At 39.2% G+C, this 18,995-nt stretch overlaps 1 long non-coding RNA gene across 2 annotated transcripts in view; it reads right to left on the bottom strand.

Moving 5' to 3' along the window:
* Positions 1 to 18,995, bottom strand: part of LOC144577648 (uncharacterized) — a 57,189-nt gene that overhangs the window by 18,189 nt on the left and 20,005 nt on the right. The window contains exon 2 of one of the 2 annotated variants that reach the window (XR_013522021.1): positions 14,883 to 18,063. The exons of the other annotated variant lie outside the window; for it this stretch is intronic. This is a non-coding gene — a long non-coding RNA (uncharacterized LOC144577648). Of the gene's footprint in view, positions 1 to 14,882; positions 18,064 to 18,995 lie in introns of those variants that run through there. 2 annotated transcript variants of the gene reach the window in all.

The following is an 18,995-nucleotide window of genomic DNA, read 5'->3' as shown; positions in this document are numbered from 1 at the left end:
TAAATCCTTAGTTGATAGTAATACCCTGACAGAGGAGAAAATGAGAAAGTAGTGATGCCTAAAGTGTCCTAAATTAGAAATTGATTTTCATTCACAGAAGCAACAGAGGAGCTGGATGTTGCTTCCAGACTTGTAAGAGGCAACATGTTGCAGAGGAGGAGAGAAATCATCTCTGTCCTTGCAACCTGAAGGAGATAAAATGAAGATAAAAACTAAGACTGTTTTTTTTAATTTTTCCACACACTGTGTTTTTGTGCTGTATTTACGCAACTCATTTATTCACAAAACCCAGCGAGGTACCCTCAATTTACATATGAGGAAACAGCCTTTGCAAAATTATTACAGTGAGAAAACTCCAACGTCACTGACTCCATCTTGGCTAGAATTCTAGATGAAGGGGAGGAGTGTAGGCTATGGATGCATACAGGCTCTTAAACCACAGACACTGTACCCTGTAAACAAGGGTACAAAAGGAGGAGGGTCTAAGCTTTCTAGCAGTGATGCTCAAACTTTAGCATGCAAAGGAACGTGGGAGAGCTTTGCAAAAATACCCACCCAGTTACTTGCCACCCACCTTGCTGCTTCCAGAGATTCAAATTCAGTTGGTGTGGGGTGGGGCCTGGGATTTTGCATTTTTAAGGAAATGCAAACTTCCTTAAAATTTTGGGTAAGTTGATGCAGACTTCCCAGGCCCACAGTGGGATAGCCTTGCTTTTAAGGGCCCTGTGCAGACTTTCGTCATTTTGTGCCTTTCCTTACAGGGTACAGTGTGTATGGTTTAAAGGCCGGGGAGGGAGTGAGGAAGGATTGTTTCATTCCCCCCAAAAGTGATGAGAAAGAACAGAGAGAGACTAGAAGAAATGAGGGAAAACTGGCTGAGAATGTGGAGAGGAAAGTTTGGATTTGCCTTGAAGTGGAGGAGAAATGCAGATGCAACACAGATGAGGGGAGAGGAAACAGGAAATCACTTGCATGACAGAAAGAAACAGAAACAACAGTAAGTTACCTTGCACCTGAGGCTGACATGTCCATTAGATTTCCTTAGCTTACAGGGACAGCAAACACACACATGCACGCACACATGCACATGCGCACACACACAGTGCATTTATACAACAACAACCCTGTTTTATTTTTATTGTCCATGGTTTCCTGTGTGGTCCCAGATTTATCATCACACAAGCATTTCCAAATACTGATAAGGACCAGATCAGAAGACCAAGCATTGAATGTCTCACTGACACTGTGTTTGTTGATTACATTGTAAAGAATCAGTGTTTCTGTCATTCTCTTCCTCTATGGAGAGTTCCTTTTTTTTTTGGAGACAGGGTCTTACTCTTTTGTTTAGGCTGGAGTGCAGTCGTGCGATCATGTCTCACTGCAGCCTTGACCTCCTGGGCTCAAGTGATCCTCCCACCTCAGTCTCCCAGGTAGCTGGGACCACAGGCATGCCCCCATCATGCCCGACTAACTTCTTTTATTATTTATAGAGATAAAGTCTTGCTGTGTTGCCCAGGATGATCTCAAACTCCTGGGCTCAAGCAATCCTCCTGGCTCAGCCTCCCAAAGTGCTGGGATGACAGGCTTGAACCATCACACCCAGTCAGTTAAGTTCTGAATGAATAGTTATCAGGCTTGCTTTTGTTTTACTTGTCTACTTTCTAATAGCCCAAAAGCTCTCTGTCCATTGCCTTTAGACATGTAATCACACTCAAACACCAATACATACAAGACCCCAAGGGTTGTTATTTCAACTTCCCCAATGCAGAATATTCCACTGCAGCTTCCTAAGATTCTAGACTCTTACAAAAGACCACTGACAGCTTAGGAGTTGGGGTTGCTGGCCAGGGCAGATTATACTTGCCAGTCATAGCATGGGCAACAGAGAGATTTATAGTGAGGGGTAAAAAGAGAAATAGAAGGAAACTGTAAGTGTTCCTTTCATTTCCTGACCCTTACACCAAATAGGAGTGACAAGCGGAGTGTGATCTTAAATAGTTTCATTGATATGCTTCTTTCCACCCCTCTGCAGATCTAGTGGAGTAGAATTCATGGAGAAAGTCCTCAAGGCCAAAGGATGAGCAGGCAGGGAAGGGATGTGGTAGAGAAAACTTGAAGGAAAATGAACCAGTGATACTGTGGAAAGGGCCAGAGGAGTCAAGGCTATGTGGGCTGAGCCTTGGTGGTGATTCTGTTACTTAGATCTCCTCGTGTCATCTCACAGTTATTAAGAATCATGTGGCCAGTTGTGGTGGCTCATGCCTGTAATGCCAAAACTTTGGGAGGCCAAGGCAGGCGGATCACGTGAAGTGAGGAGTTCAAGACCAGCCTCGCCAACATGGCGAAACCTGTCTCTATTAAAAATACAAAAATTAACCAGGCATGGTAGTACATGTCTGTAGTCCCAGCTACTTGGGAGGCTGAGGCAGGAGAATTGCTTGAACCCAGGAGGTGGAGGTTGCAGTGAGCCGAGACACGCCACTGCACTCCAGCCTGGGTGACAGAGTAAGACTCTGTCTCAAAATAATAATCATGAATCACATTCCTATTCAATGTACTAAACTTTTAAGATGACATTTAGTTTCTCAAATGCTTTCTCTTCAAGTGGGGGAAGCATAGAAAGAGTTTTAGAAGGAAACTTGGTGAGAGGGTGAAACCTGTGTTTCCAGTCTCTCATCTGTTCACAATGGATGCTAAATCTCCATTAATTGAAGACCTTTTTCCAGTCCCTCAGTTGTGTCTAACTGGGGGCTTCCAACATGCTGAAGTATTGGCAGAGGGTCAGGAGAGGGCAAGGGGCTGGGCCTTCATCCCCACCTATCTATGCTAGCATTCACTAATATGCCCTCCTTCCCATCTGGTCTCCAATTGAGTCTACTCAGATGGCACCTGTCTGCCTAGGTGCCCCATTTAGCTGGGTCTCTACTGCTTACAGCCAAGGCTCACAGAGTACCAGGGAACTCTGCCAGGTTTTCCTTGCATTTTCTCTTCCCCTTGGCTCCAGAATCCAGGTGCAGGTTGTTCTCCATTCTCTGATCCCTGAAACGCACCTGTGGTTTCTGTTGTCCTCTCTCCAAGACTGAAATGGGGGCATGTGGTCAGGAAGCAAAACGTCTTCTCAGGGACATATATCTAGGTCTCATGTTCTCCCTGCATCCTTCTTGTGCTGCAGCCCACAGAATCTTGGTCTAGTCTCAGGTGCGAAAAACAGAGTGACCGATCATACATCTTTCAAAAATTACATGGCATGAAATGTATGCCCTCAGTCCTTCAAGGCTTTTGCCCAATCTTATAATGTAAAATCTTAGGGTTTCATGATTTTACTTATCTGTTTCTGCTTTAACAATCTTTCCATGAAGCAGTAAGTGGAGCAATTAACCTGGGGCCTGAATGGGAAGAAGGTTCTGGAGGCAACGGGAAGTCTGGAGCAAAATATCATCAGATGACAATATCATACTAAGATCCTATTGAGTGTAGGCCTACCCTGGAAGCGATGTGCGAGACAGTGATGGGTGTGAGATAGATTGGAGTGGAGCAAGTCTGGATGCAGGGAGACAGGAGCCATGGAAACAGTCCAGGCAAAGACAGTCAAGGCCTGACTTAAACAGAAGGATTGGAGAGGATGCAATAGAGTTTTGAGATTATAGAATCCAGTGTTCATAGGATTTGGTAATTCTTTTTGTGTGAAGAATGAGAGAAGGGGTGGGAACTAGGATGACTCTCAAGTTTATGGCTTTAGAAAGTTGATGTATAGAAAGCCACCAACCATAACAAAGAATGTGGGATACAGAACAGGTTCGGTGATTCACTCTGCAAAAAAGAGGCTAATTAATTTAGTGGGAAGAGTGTGGGCTCTGTAATTGTTGTATTATCTATTGCTATGTAACCAACCACTACAAACTTAGTGGCTTGAAACAACATACATTTATTATTTCATAGCTTCTGTGTGTTAGAAATCTGACCATGGCTTAGATGGGTCACGTACTTCAAAGTCCCTCATGAGGCCACTATCCAGGTGTTAAACAGGGCTGGGGCTCATCTGAAAGCTCAACTGGGGAATGATGAGCTTTCAAGCTCACTGACGTGGTTGTTGGCAAGATTCAGTTCATTTAGGGCTGTGGACAAATGTTGCCCTCAGTCCCTTGCCAAGTAGGTTTATTGAACATGACAACTTACTTCAACAAAGTTAGCAAGGGAGAGTGTCAATAAAGAGATTCTGCTAGCAGAGTGGAAATTACTACCTCTTGTAACCTAATCCCAGAAGCAACATTCCATCACTTTTGCCATATGCTACTCATTACAAGCAAGTTATTGTGTCCAGTCAACCCTCAAGGACCTGAATACCAGTATTATTGTGGGCCATTTTAGAGCCTGCCTGCCACATTCAGACAGACCTAGAATTGAATTCTCTCTTTGCCACTCACTAGATGGTATTCAAATAAGTTCTTTAACAACACTTAGCTTGTTTCCTTGTCTATAACATAGAGGTATTACTACTTATCTCACTGGATGTCTGAATGGTTGAATAAGACAGTGTATGCAGCAAAACTAGCACTTTCTCTTTCCCCTCTGCCATGTCAATTGATAACTTTCCAGATGGTTCCATCTCTTTCAGCATGAGGCTCAGAGTAATGACTTTGGCAGTGAGCTGGGCTTATCCTCACCCCAGCTGAAAGCATGAGGGAGAAATGAAACTTTGTATCATAAGCCACTAAGATTTGAGGGTAGATATACTGCAGCAAAATGTGGACTATCCTGATCAATGCAACCTTCAAAATGGGTTCACATTCTATTGATTTGTCATTTCCTTTCCCTTGATGGTGTACTGCATTTTGAGTTGTTTTTCATACTGGCTTCATTTTCTAATGCTGTCATTTGGGTGCCACAGAAATAAAACAGATGTCCTTCTGCATTATTGTTTGCCTAAAGGCCTAAGTTGGGTCGTGGTAAGAAGGGACTGTCATTTCCCAGCCTTTGAGGGATCCCACTCCAGCAGGCTGAGTAATGTGTTAAAGATGAAAGGGATGGGGAGGGGATAAAATGTCACCAGCAAGCAGAAAACATGCTCACATGGCTTGTGTGTCTGGCAAGATTTTCGATTGTTTCTAAAGAAACCACCCGACTGACATCAACCATATGGAACTGTTAAAACATGGGGTAACAGAATAATACAGTTGGATCATGTTTCTTTAGTTGTCTGTAAAATGGCATGTAATTCATAAACCAAAAATGGTGCTTGAAGCAACAATCATGGCAAGGTTATTCATTTGAAATTCCTCTAAATTCTTTTCCCAAAACTATTCCAAGTGGATGGCATTCTTTAAAATATTTTACCTTCATGGCATTCCTTAAAGGACCATTGACTTGGAGTTATATTTTCTGAGCCTAATCCTCTGCTTAATCCTATTGACTATGGGTCACTCCTGCCAAGCCACATACACTCACACCATATTATGTAGTACTTTTTCCTTCTAGTGTCTCAGAGGGTCCCTGTTTGGTCACCAACCATTTTAGTACATGTGTGCCACATATCTGCTCTGGGCTGCAGGATGGTGATTCCAATGTCTCTATATAAACTTTCCAGAAGGATTTAAACTTGGGCTTTACAAAGACTTGAGTTAGGGATAAGAATTAAATCCACAAAATGTGAGGAAATGTATATAGTTAAGTAATGGTTAAATGCAATATGTTACATACAATAGCAAATAACACATGGCTTTATACACAGTGTGATTCAGGTAGTAATTACCAATCTCTTCCTGAATTACAGTTAAGGATTCTCTTCAGGAGAGTCTGGAGTGAAGCCTGTTTCTTTCTGGCTCTAGAAACTCTTCTTTTAGGGTCTTGGATATATTTCTCTTTTTAAGACACTTCTTCATTCTGTAGTCATCCAAGCATGATGTCATGGGAGTCCAGATAGGCATATATTTAGGTCAAGGCTGCTGATTTAACTACAGAGAGCTTTCTGTCTGTCTATCTGCCTTTGTCTCTCTGTCTCAACGGTGGGTCAAAGCAACAGAGACTTAGAGACTCAATCTCCTGAGCTGAAACAGATTTTTCTTTGGCATTTTTATTCCTGCTGCATAACTCAGTGGGCCCCTAAAATCATGGCAACAGATTCTTTTCAAATAAAAACATACTCTACATTAGAGCTTCTCTCACCTCAGTGTACTTGAGAGACACCAGAATCCTGGTTAAAAATACAGATTTCCACATTCCACCTGAGGGTACTGAATCAGAATATCTGAAAGTGAAATTCAGAAACCTGCTTTTTCAAACAAACTTTTGAGATGATTCTGAGGCTATTGGTCAGACAACCCCTTTGTGGAAAACATTCCTTATCAGATGCTCTCCCAGTGATGTGAAGGTTTGATAGCATTTCCCAATTTTGGTTGGGAAATAAACAGATGCTGGTCTAAGTGGTATTTGAAAGTCTCTCCTCCATTACTCAAAAGTCTTCCTCTTAGGTGGTTTTCTTGTTCCAACTTTCAGATGAACTTCACTAAATTCTTGCTGTTCAGTTGGTTGATGTACCCACTTAACCCCACATGACTGTAACAATGCTCATGCCTGTAATGCTGGACTGAAAGAGCAGTGAAGCTCATCATGTTTGTTCCAACTGAGCAGTATCTGTAGGATTTGACTTTTTGAAGATATTCCTTTATATCTTTCTAGAGATAGTTCCAAATAAAGCCCAGAAGATTGTAAACTCCACAAAGTCAGCAATAACAAAATGTCTATAGTTCTCTGATGATATTATTAACCTCCATTATTTGCAATATGGTGGTAATTTGAAAACCCTTTCATTACAACACACTTGAAAAAAATTGGGTAAAATATCATAAACATATCCTCAAATGCAAAGGTGAGAGTGAAAAAAAGTTGAAGAAATTCTTGAGTGCCCAAAACTAAGAAGTTGAAAGCTTAAGCTCTGAAAGTATTTCCCACTTTCATAACTAAGAAACAGAGTTTCAGAGACTCTATGGGGACGTAAAGATCTTAATCCTGCAAAAACTGGGAGATAAACTGAGAACACCATAAAAAGCTGGAACCCTTAAAGGTACACACTCAGTGAAAGACATGGGTAGGAAAAATATACCCTTAAAGGTATACACTCAGTGACAGACAAGTAGTAGGAAATATATACCCTTAAAGGTACACACTCAGTGACAGACAAGGTAGGAAAAATTTGTCCCATAATGGAAAATGAGAAAGATGTGTGTTTGTCTTGGCCAAAGTTCTGAATGAATAAAAATATTCCCTCAAAATTAGTGACCAAAGGCATGTTAGCACATGATTTAAATTACACTATTTGCACAGGCCTGGAAATTCCAAAGCAATAAATTAATATAAAGTAAATGCAGGTTTATAATGCTCCCAGGAATTTGGCAGAGGAGAAAATAATCCTTCCTCAATGGATAAACTTTCAATCCAAGCTTCAGAAGTGACCCACAGGTAGAGCTCAGTTAAATTTGTGCTCACAATCCAAAATTGCAAACACATAAAAGCAAGCCAGTATCAGCAGAAACAAAAAGTAGAAGGTGGCCCATGTCCTTTCCTCAAGAACATCAGTCAATGAAATGATAAGCAGCTATAAAATATAGAAATTAATTATGTTTGAAATATTTAAATAAAATAAAATATGGAATTAAAAACACAAGCAAGCAACATAACACTATCAAAAATGACTAGGAAGATTTAAAGAAGACCCAAATAGGATTTCTAGAATAGAAATCAAAATTGCTGAGATTAAACCCTCAATGGATGAATTGACAGCAGATTAGACACAGCTGAAATGAGAATCAGCAATATAGAAGACAGACCTGAAGGAATTACTCAGAACAGAACATGGAGAGGAAAAAGAGAGAAAAAGCAAGGATGAGAGCCAGTTCTTCCTTGATAGTTCTATACCTATATCTTTCCCACTCTTAAGTAATACCGAAGGAAGTTAGAGTAACTGCCCTTCAGGACTCCGTAGCTTAGCAGAGGGAGTCAGACAAGAAAACAAATAATTATTGCCTAATATGACAAAGACTGTAATAAGATATGTAGGAAAGATCAAGTCTCAGCTAAATCTCAGGACCTAGAACAATGTCAAGCACATAGTATATGTTCAAATCATATTGAACAGATAATATTTAGGCCAGGAATATAGGAATCCTTGTCATTCTGACTCTACTCCATCCCATGAAGTTCTTTTTGGTTTTCGTTTTTCATTTTTAATAATGTTTGTGGGTACATAGTAGGTGTATATATTTCCCATGAAGTTCTTAAGGAAGCTATATCAGCAAGGAGTGATGTGCTAATTAAACAAATGATAATTAAATGCTACTTCATTTTTATCCAGGACAGTTGCTGGTACTCTGGCTAGAGAGCCTGGGTCAAAGCTGGGCTGGAGCAACCTGATTAGAATGAAAGCTAAGTGAATGCCTTTATTTCTCTAAACCTGAATCCTAATTATGGGTTATAACATAGGAAATGAGGTGCACACTTGGGTACAGAAGGAAACAGTATAAAAGAGAATGAGCAAGATGGGTCTGCTGATGACATGGGATAATAACAGGAACTAGCATTTGTTAGAAGAATATTATGTGCCAGGTGCTAGGCTAGGCACCTATATAGATATTATTATTTAATCTACAACTATGTTTTGAAGTAGAAATTCTTATTTTTTTCTTTATAATGAGAAAACAGAAGCTTCACTATATTAAATAACTTGCCCAAGGTCAAGTGACAGACAAATGGCAGTGGCAAGCTGCTAACCCAAGTGATCTGACTCCATCTTCTCCACACCTGGACAAGTGACCTTTCAACACACAGGTAAACAAACATGACCCAATTGCTGTCATGAAACATGATCAATCAGATTCTTCTCTTCCCTTTTGGGAGAAGAGACAAAGAGATTTAAGCAGAGGGGAGAAAGTGTTTCCTTCCACTTGGCAAATAGCAGCTTGAGTTGTGATGTGTCACCACAAAATTGTCCTTTTTTGACTTCTAGCTTATTCTCAGATATATCTTTTCTCCATCTCTAGTATCAACACAAAGAAGTGACCATCATTTCATACAAAGCCACAATGGCCATCTGCTCACTGGTCTTCCCTGAGTCCCCTTTCAGTTATTCTCTGTTCTGTAGACAGAGCTTCTGTTTATCTTCTTATCTTTGTGATCTTCTATGCACCATTCCTCTTTTGATTCTATGGGAATTAGGTATATTTACATCATACCAGGACTCAAGTTACTTGTGATGCTGTTAGAGCTTTTAAATAGCTAAGTATTTTAGATACCTAATAAATAAAAAATCATCTAATAAACATACATACTTTATAACTGGCTTAACAGTTTATATTAAATTTGATGAAATATGGTAGTGAGCGCAATAAACATTTGCTGAACAAATAAATATGTTCACCACCAATTTCATTTTTAGGATGACGCCACTCTACTTTGGTCTTTTCCAGCTCATGGGCAACCTTTATGCAGTTACTTGTGTGGTCTGGCAAGTAGGGCAGTATCCAAATCTGTCCTTACTTAAGTTCGCTGCATCTTCAGACCATCCAGCAATGGGCAAACATTCTCCAGAAACTCCTGCTCTTCTCTAATTCTTGGCTGCCTTTTTTGTCAGCCCAGCCCTGTAGCATCTACACACATCTGCTTACATGTTCATGGATTTTGTCCTTGAATGCTTCCGACTGGTCTATATTTTTTAATGCTGGTGAAATACACATAACATAAAATTTACCATTGCAACCATTTCAAGTGCATAATTCAGTGGCATTAACTATGTGCACATTATTTTGCAACCATCATCATCATTCATCTCCAGTGCTTGGCTTATTCTATGTTTTAAAATTTCTCAACTACAGTCCCCAAGAGTAGCTTCTTCCAGACAGAAGACCACATTTCATCAACAACCTTAATTGAGGCTTAGAATCAAGGGCATGTTTGGATTTTTGGAGGTTACTACAAATCTGTGACCATGGGGGTAGAAAATTTTGCAACACATCACAATTCTTGAGAGAAAGAAAATAATAGGAATCCGTAGCTGGTACTTACCTTAGAAAGTTTTGGAAGTGAAATCTCATAGTTTTCAGTGAATGTGTTAACCTCACAAATGGTAAAGAAATGGACAAGGCAACAATGACAAAAACAATGTAGATAGAAGAGAAATGTGAAAACAGTATAGAGGAGTTCTATGATGACAGGTGATGTGGCAGCATGATCACAGTTTGTACACTCAGTGTATGACAAGGTGTATCAGACCTGAAAAGAAGTTGAGGATGTGTGTCAAGGCTGAGAACTACAAAAAATAATTTCAATGACAAGATATTTAGGGTTGAACTATTGCATTTCTTGCTCCAGGCCCTGTTCCAACAGGCTAGCTATTGATGCTCTGATGCTCAGTGTGGCATCACATGTGATCATGCTGACTGTCCTCCTAGAAGATGATGCCATCTGTCACATCTTAAAGGCAACTATCTGGTTTTGGAAATCAGGTGATAGTTAAATGTATATTTCTTTTAAAATACATGTAAGTTTTGCAGCAGTTTCACCCTTTAGTGCATAAGAAATGTAGTTGAAATTTATGAAAGTTGCAAAATAATTCCCATATGGAATGAATGAATAATCACACTTCTGAAAATCATGGTTTCTTTCACAATCACCTTTTTTTTTTTCCCAGATGAACTCACTCTTCCAAAGCTCTAGGAACAGGAGTCCCAGCTGTCGCTGATATTCTAGAACAGTAGTTAGTGTGGTCTCTAGAGGTTTTAGCTTGGGAGTAGCAGACAACTGTTTGTGCACAAGTCACTGTTCAAACTGAAACACTTTTGAGAGTGATGGAAGGCTCTATTGATAATTATATGGCGACAATAATTGTAAGCTGGAACCGTCCTGGGTAAACCAGCACGTCTAACCATACAGGAAAAGCATTTAGGGGTGGTATGTTCAAATAGAGCTATCCCTATTTAATCACATGTCCAGTCAATACTGCAGGATGGCCAATTAGACATCAAGATAAGAAACCCACATACAAAATTATCATTGGCATCACTCCCAGGTCCCCCACTAAGAAGTAATCCTCTGTCAGCATGCTGAGCTGCTGGACATGCTGCAGCCAAGCAGGTTGGACCTGGCCATTCAGCTTCTGCAGGGGTTACCTCTGAGAGTGCTCAAAACAAATGACTGCTATTAAATGAAATCTCACCATCCAGCCCCCCAGAAAGATGATTCTAGTTCATGTCTCAACAGTATTATAAATTGCTACATGTCCTGGACTCTTAGGTTTCTCCCCCATATGCCAATCCAAGAACCATAAATCTCCAAAGCTAAGGATCAACTGCGTCTGCCAAACATAGCTTGGGAATTTCAAATGTTCAAAACCAGTGATTCAAACCAGAAATGTAACCTGTAAGAGCAGAAAATCATGTCATACTGCCAGTATGTATTCAGTATCATCTTGTGGTGGTACACAGGATGATACTAGGAAGTCAGACCGCCTGGGTTTGAGTCCTGGCTCTGTCATTTACTAGCTTTGTTTCCCTGGGTAAACTACTTTGCTGCCTCAGTTTCCCTCATGTGTGCAATTGGGTTATAGGTTGCTATAGTTTGAACCTTCCAAGTCTCATGTTGAAATCTGATCTTCAGTGTTGGAGGTGGGGGTTAATGGGAGATGTTTGGGTCATGGGAGCTGGTCCCTTCTGAACAGATTAATGCCCTACCTGGGGAGTGAGTGAGTTCTCAGGGTCTCACTGTTGCCTAGGGAGTACAGTGGAGTGACGATAGCTCACTGCAGCCTCAAACTCCTGATCTCAAGTGATCCTCTCACCTTGGCCTTCCAAAATGCTGGGATTACAGGCATTACTTGCCACATCTGGCCAAGATAGGCCAATTTTCTTCCAACACAGTCAAAGAAGTGAAATGAGGTTAAAACAATAGGAAGAGAAGAAGGTAAAGATGTGGGTGGTGTCAGTGATGGAACATCTGACAGATGGCCTTATTAACGAATACAGTACTCCTCTTCTGATTTAAAATGACTTCTTAAACTAAGGCTGGTGGTAATTCTTTGAGTTCCAATGTAATTGCCATGCATTCACTAAAGAGATTCTTTTAAATAGCTGTCAGTTTGAGGAAGATTACAAAAGCAGAAGCAAGAACGTTTTCAGACATTATTTGAAAGAACTCATTTAGCTGCTTCCTCATTAATCAGTCTGTTTTCTGAGAGTAAACTGCTGTATAATTACCAGGGGGAAATGGCTCTTAAAGAGAAGCCGCAAAGTGTCTATAGGAAAACATTATCTTCTCACCGGTATCCAGAAAGACTTAACCTGCTTAACACAGATAAATAATTTTTATTAATAAAGTGATTTTCCACCCTCTGGTCATTTAGGGGTTTTCCTATTTTAGAGCTGCTTCTTTAAAGGGAATATTGACGGAGAAAGAGGGAAATGATCAGGCTGAGAGACACCACATCTAAAGTCCTGAGATTCCTTCTTACTGTATAAACTCTTCTCCCATTATGAGCACTGCACTCAATGTCCCCGTGTCCTCATAGTATGCTTCGAGATAAAATCTCCCATACGATAAATGCCAAGTTTTATTTAACAAGCCAGCAAGTCAGCATCTGGAAACGAGTCTGCAGGCTGATCTTTAACTTCCAGGAATGCCGTTGGGGATTTAATGTTTCTATAGCAACGCTTGTTGTAGCATAAACTAAATTTGAGGAATGCTGAGGGTTTGATTCTGTTATGTATTTCTTTTATCTCTGACATAAATGACAGAGGGTCACAAAATTACATATATACATCTATATTGTTATAAATATGAAAGTTATTGTGTCTGCTGACATTTTTAATCTGAAAACTCATGTAGTAGCAGAAACGCAAGTCTTTAAAATGTTTTTGGTAAGACTGTGTCAAGAAATGGCTGTCCCTTGTTCAAAGCTGAACATTTCTATGCAAGATGTCTTATTTCACCAGTAGTAATATGCTCCCATCATAGGAAAATTGGCTGTCTACATTTAAAAGAAAAATGAAGACATCATTAAAACTATTAGGAAGACTGGAAACAATATAGCCATTTTTAACCTAACGGTGCTGAAAGAGTGGTGTGAATGTTCCTGATTACCCAGCTTTGGATGGTGGATGCAGGTCTTTTTAGTCCGTTTTAATAGTTGAGATTAGTTAGCCTCCAAAGAAAAAGATTTAAGATTTGCAGAAAAAATTGTTCATCAATGACATGTTTTTGAGACCCTTTTTGTGTAGCCTTGACTATTAAGTTGCCCATGGCTTTATTTTTATAAAAAATGAGTTTCAGCAGGTAGAACTAAAAATTACTGTAGGAAAGAATGATTTCCAGTGAAGTCAGAATTGGTACACATTTATGTATGTACTTCCCCCACTTCTTATGACCCGAAATCATAATCTTCTCATTGTAAGGTCACAGTTGTCACATAGTAACTAATAAAAGGTTTAAATCCTTTTTCCAGCAGCAAAACATTGAACCTTTGTCCTGTGGATTCTCATTTATTAAAGCAAAGAGAAAAAAAGCAAAAGATATAAAGTTTCATGTGCAGATTTTCTCTCCTTATGAATTCTGTGTTGAAATGAATCGCTCTAAAGTATTTTAAATTTTTTTCTCCAATATATTAGAGGAGGTTTAACCATCACTATTAATTAAGTTACAAGCTATTCATTAGGCAAGGTGACATGTCCAAAGGTCAGGATGACTGTGTTCACAAGCTTATTCACAACTAAAAGATTGAATTTGGCAATGATTCCCAACTGGGGATCTGAAGGTCAGAGAAAGCATTCCATACAAGTTTAAACACTTTGAATGTGGTTTCTTTTTAAGTTCTGTACTTCAAAGCCAATCTAAGACAAGTTTGGTATAGTCTCTAATGTTTCAGTTTACCAAAAGAACACAGCTTACATGTGACTTTGTCAAAGAGGTAGGAGGGTGGCTTCATCTTTAGAACTTTCTAGCATAATTCTGTCCAAGGTCTGAGAATATATTGTTGTGTGATTTTGGAGAAACCAGCAGGTGGCAAGAAATGTCACTCAAATCATGTCTAAATATCTGAAATTCTATTCTAGAAAGAGTATCTGGAAAGACGGAATGGTACAGAGAAGACAGCATTAACTTCGAAAACAGAACTTAACTCCCAGTCCAGGATTCACAATGACCAGTAGCAGGCTTTTAGGCATCTTTGACCTTGCCTACAATTGCAGATGTGAAGTCTCTATCCTGGGTTCATCTAGTAGCCACTCCCATTCCCCCTCTCCCTGATTGCCATTCACCATAGAGACTGGAAACCCTAAGTCTTTACTCTCTCATCTCCCATACAACTGGGAGTAGCCAGGTGGCCCAGTCTAGCTATTGAGATGTAACTAGAAACCTGTTGGAGGTTTCTGAATCAACTTTTGCTTGTCAAGGGGCCATGCTCAGAAGGAGAGTGCACCAGTATCACTTGTTTTCTCTTTTCCCTGTGAAAGCTAAAGCTTCAATAGCCCTCATGCTTCTATGAAGAAACAGGCATAAGGTTGAAAAGCCAATGTGTTAAGTATAGCAAAATGGAAAAATAGAGTCTGGGAGTCTTCGATGGCATGGTTGAGCTGGAAACACCAACTTTCTGGACTTTTATAACATGAGAGAATTAACTGTCTTTGTGATTTACACTACCATCTGTGAGAGTTTCTGATACTTGCAGCTGAAAGCATTCCTAACTGCCCAACCCACAAGCATATTATAATATTAAATGAGATAAGATGATAAAACCCTAGCACAAGACTAGGCTCACAGTAGATAGAGAATAAATGTTAGTTCTCTATCTAACCCAGTAATCTCCATATCTTTTTTAATACAACACACATTAATAGAATAACTCATTAAATGGTTCACACTTTTATTAATGTTGGTAGTTACTTTTCTTTTCAGCAGGGAATATAAAGAGCCTTGTAGGCTATGTAGAGTTTGTGTTGGAAAAGTCTTTGATCAAAGGTGCGCCTTTGAAATAATCTAATATATATGATGAGGATTAAAACTGGGGCAGCAACAGCAGAGATGGAGAAGACTGCGTGAAGGTAAACTTTATGCAGAGGGTAAAGTAATCAGGATTTGGTGTTTGGTAGGATATGGGTTGAAAGATGAATTCTATTTCTAACTTGACTAGGTAGATAGTGATACAAGAAATTGAGGAAAATATATAGTTATTGATGATTTGGGGAAATGTTGACAAGTTTAAGCATATCAAGCTGGTTATATACATGAGGCAAGGTAGCTATCAGAGGCTGCAGCTTCTGGAAAATTTGGAAACCATCAGCTTAAAAGAGGTAGCTTAAATCATAGCAGTGGATGAGATCAACCAAAAAGAGAATATAGAAGCATAACTTTATGTGTCTGAAGATAGTGTGTAGCAGTGATAAAATTTATATTATAAATTTCTATTAATAGAAAGTAATGAATGAGTCCATTTACACCATAAGACATGAAAGACTGACACAGAAAAACTTATAGTTACAATTTTCCCTGCTATTTAAGAATACAAACATTTACAAAAGGCAGTACCTTTCTTAAAAAATTAAAATTTGAATGAGGAAATAAACTAAAAATGAAATTTGTAAAGATAAGAGCTGAAATTAATGAATCAGAAAATAAAATAATAGTAAAAGGTGGACTAAATTCAAAAGCTACTTCTTGATCAATGAAATATATATGTAAATCACAGGTGTGATTATGAAAAAAGTATAAAAATTTACTCATTTGGAATGAACAAAAAGGCATAATTACAGATATAAAATAAAAAAGATGGATGTGAGGGTGACCTGCCTGAGACATCTGTCATGCACTTATCCCAGGGTTGCTGATCTGGCTGGCTAGGCAGGTGTCCCATTCCTTCCTCACTACTACATGTGATTTCCTCCTGAAGCTGCATGCTCAGTCGAAGAGGTTGACCATCCCTGATAGAGAAGGACTTTGGTCAAGGGTATATGAGTAACTGCGCTCCCTGCTTGAACCTCCAAACAAGCTCTCAAAATAAAACATATTATAATAAAATGTATGTGCAACTCTTTGACAATAAATTTGAAAACCTATAGTAAAGGATTCTCTTATAAATGTTAAGTTCTCAAAAGTGACCCAAGGAGTAGAAAACTTTAAGAGTTCATTTGCCACCAAAAGGTTGGAATAGATAGTTAATACGCTATTACGTTAGAGTCCTCAGGATCAGGTAGTTTCAAACCTGAGTTGTAGCTTTAAGAATAGAGAATTCTGGTAAATTGTAATTTATACAAGTAAAGATTAAAAATTTCCCAATTCATATGAAACTACCATAATTTAATAACTAAACTGGAACTGAACCAGAAAAGAACATTACCAACCAATCATACTAGAAAAATGAAGCAAAAATTGCTTCTATATATTTAATATAGAAGCAAAAATGTTATACTTTATTAAATAGAATTCACTGGGTTACCAAGAGAATAATCCACACTTACTGAGTATAGTGTATTTTAGAAATTCAAGAGTAGTTAAGTATAGGAAAAATTATAAATATTGTATCAATAAAAGTGGACAACTGTTTTATATCATTAGATAGTGTGAAGAGTTTGGATAAACTCAGCAATTATCTTTTAAAATATACATGCACACACATGTACACACTTCATGATAAAGATTATGCATGGAAAGCAATAGCAAATATTCTAAATGATGAAATGCTGTGGTAGATTATACTATTGTTCCCAATTGTTTGTTGCCTTCCCTGTGTGAGGATTATATTGTACTTCTCTGCCACATTGACATCATGGGGCCATGGTTTGTCCATTTGATTTGCTTTTGCAGTGAATATGAGGGGAAGTGATATGTGTTACTTTAGAGCTGAAGTTTTAAAAGCCAATTGAATACATTGGCCATTGCTATTTTCTGTTATGTAATTGGCAAATTCAGTGAAAAGCTGGACTTAGCCTGGATCTGAGAACGAGAAAACACAAGAGCAGAACCACAGCTCACCCACAGCCAATAGGTAAGGTAACTGAACAATAAAACTTGATTGCTATACATTACTGAGGCTTTTAGATTGGTTGTTACAACAGCATGTCATAGTAAATGCTACATAATACAAAATTGCCACCAGAAATGGAGTACTACCAAAAACAAAGAAAAACCAACCAACAAAGAAAACTTAAAATACAGGGCATTGGCTCTCAGAGCCAGGCAGTTACGTGTGGTGTTCGCGCCAAGGGCTCGAGACAGCTAGTTGACTTGCCCCAGTTTGGCTGCTGGACCTGTACTGCATTTCCTCACCTCGAGGGCTGTCAAGTGAGACAGGGCCGTGAGCTGACTCACTAAAAGCAACAACAGAATGCAAAGCAAAGGCCTGCAGTTTATGAGGACATTGTGCTGTCTGCTTCCATGTCCCCCTTCAGTCTCTGTGTAAGCAATAAACTTGCTGCAATTGAAATGCCTAAGAGGAGCAGAGACCTCTGCCCATATTTTCCCTGGAGCCAAGCCTTTGTTTTAGCTCCTGATGAAAAACAGGTTTAACTAGCCACCTTAAGGGCGCCATTGTATCTTTGAAATGTAAAATCATTGAAATGTAAACTACTACCACTAGCCCCCTTAAACTGCCTTCTGAGCAGGATATCACAAGCCCCTGATAACTATTTTATGGAGTTTCTGTTTCCTTTCTGTCTTCCCCTTTGTTTCTTTCTGCTGAGATAAGGTAAATGTAAACAAGACAAAAGGTATAAAAGCTGTAACCCACAAAAATAAATTTGCTGCGTTTTGGCCATAATCTTCATGCAGCCCTCCAGACTCTACTTTTCTATGTTCTTTCTTTTCCACACACTCTCTCTCTCAGGTTGAACGAGACATCTATGTTGGCGGTCTCGGGGACTCCCGCAGGTCGGTAGTCCCCTGGCAGACGTGCCGGACCCCGACAGTTATGGAAAGGAAATTGTCATTAGATGATAGATGGTAGCTGATGTTATCCAATGGTACAACATCCTCAGAATTATTGCTGGTGGTATCTCAGAAGTCAAATAACATATCAAATGAGCTGATGGATTTCTAGGAAGAAATTGGGAAACAAAATGTTACAATTATGGCTTGGTAGCTATTGTCTTAGTTTGATAAATTATTAAAAGGAGAAGACAAACTCAAAAGAATTGCCTGGGTTACATGTATAACTGGAAAACTGAACTGTTTATCATCTCCAACCAAAATAAAATTGAGAAATGCTTCAAACAACAAGGACCAATAAGACAGCTTTCCGGCAAGAACTAAATCAAGATGATAGTCATCAAATCTCCTGTTAAACACTCAGAATTCATTCAGGTGACACTCAGCAAATCTTTTCTGTTGGAAAACATGGCTCAGGGGCAAATAAAAAATGACCATTTCATGATTTTCATACAGAAATGTATAAGCTTAAGTTACTTCCAACAAAATAGAGAGAAAAGTGGGCACCACTTCGAGAAAGTTGTGCCACCAAAAGAGCCACTAGCCTGGAGTGGTCAGTGTCTGCTCAAGGCTGGAAACAACTTTTAGACTTTCAAACTTCTACTGCTGACAAAGGGCAAGAGGAGAAAGACAGGTGTTGCACTCCAAAGGAGGGCACATTCTCCAATGCCCTTTAAAATTATGATCAAGAGGGATAGTGGAAATAGAAAGAACTCTGAGAGAGTAGAGCCTCTCAAATAGAAAACAAAACAAAACAAAAAGCTACTTGCAAGGGGCAAAGATGATGGCTAATCAAGAAATTCCCCTCCACCCAGGATTTGAGGTTCTTGCATTTCCTCTGAGGAATTTCAGTATTGCTATGGATCAGTGACTGCTGTGTACCTTTCATCCTTCTCCTTTTTTAATTGGAGTATGAATTGGCTCGTCCTTGTTTTCTACCACTGTATGTTGGGAGTATTCTTTTTTGTAGCTTTTAGGTTTCAAGATCAAGGGGAGCCACATCCAAATTTGGTTTAAGAACTATGAAAAAATCTTGAATA

This window comes from Callithrix jacchus, chromosome 9 (genome assembly GCF_049354715.1).
Source record: "Callithrix jacchus isolate 240 chromosome 9, calJac240_pri, whole genome shotgun sequence".
In the NCBI taxonomy this organism is placed as follows: Eukaryota; Metazoa; Chordata; class Mammalia; order Primates; family Cebidae; genus Callithrix; species Callithrix jacchus.
The sequence above is the reverse complement of the archived record's forward strand: the minus strand, read 5'-3'. Positions and strand labels throughout refer to the sequence as shown.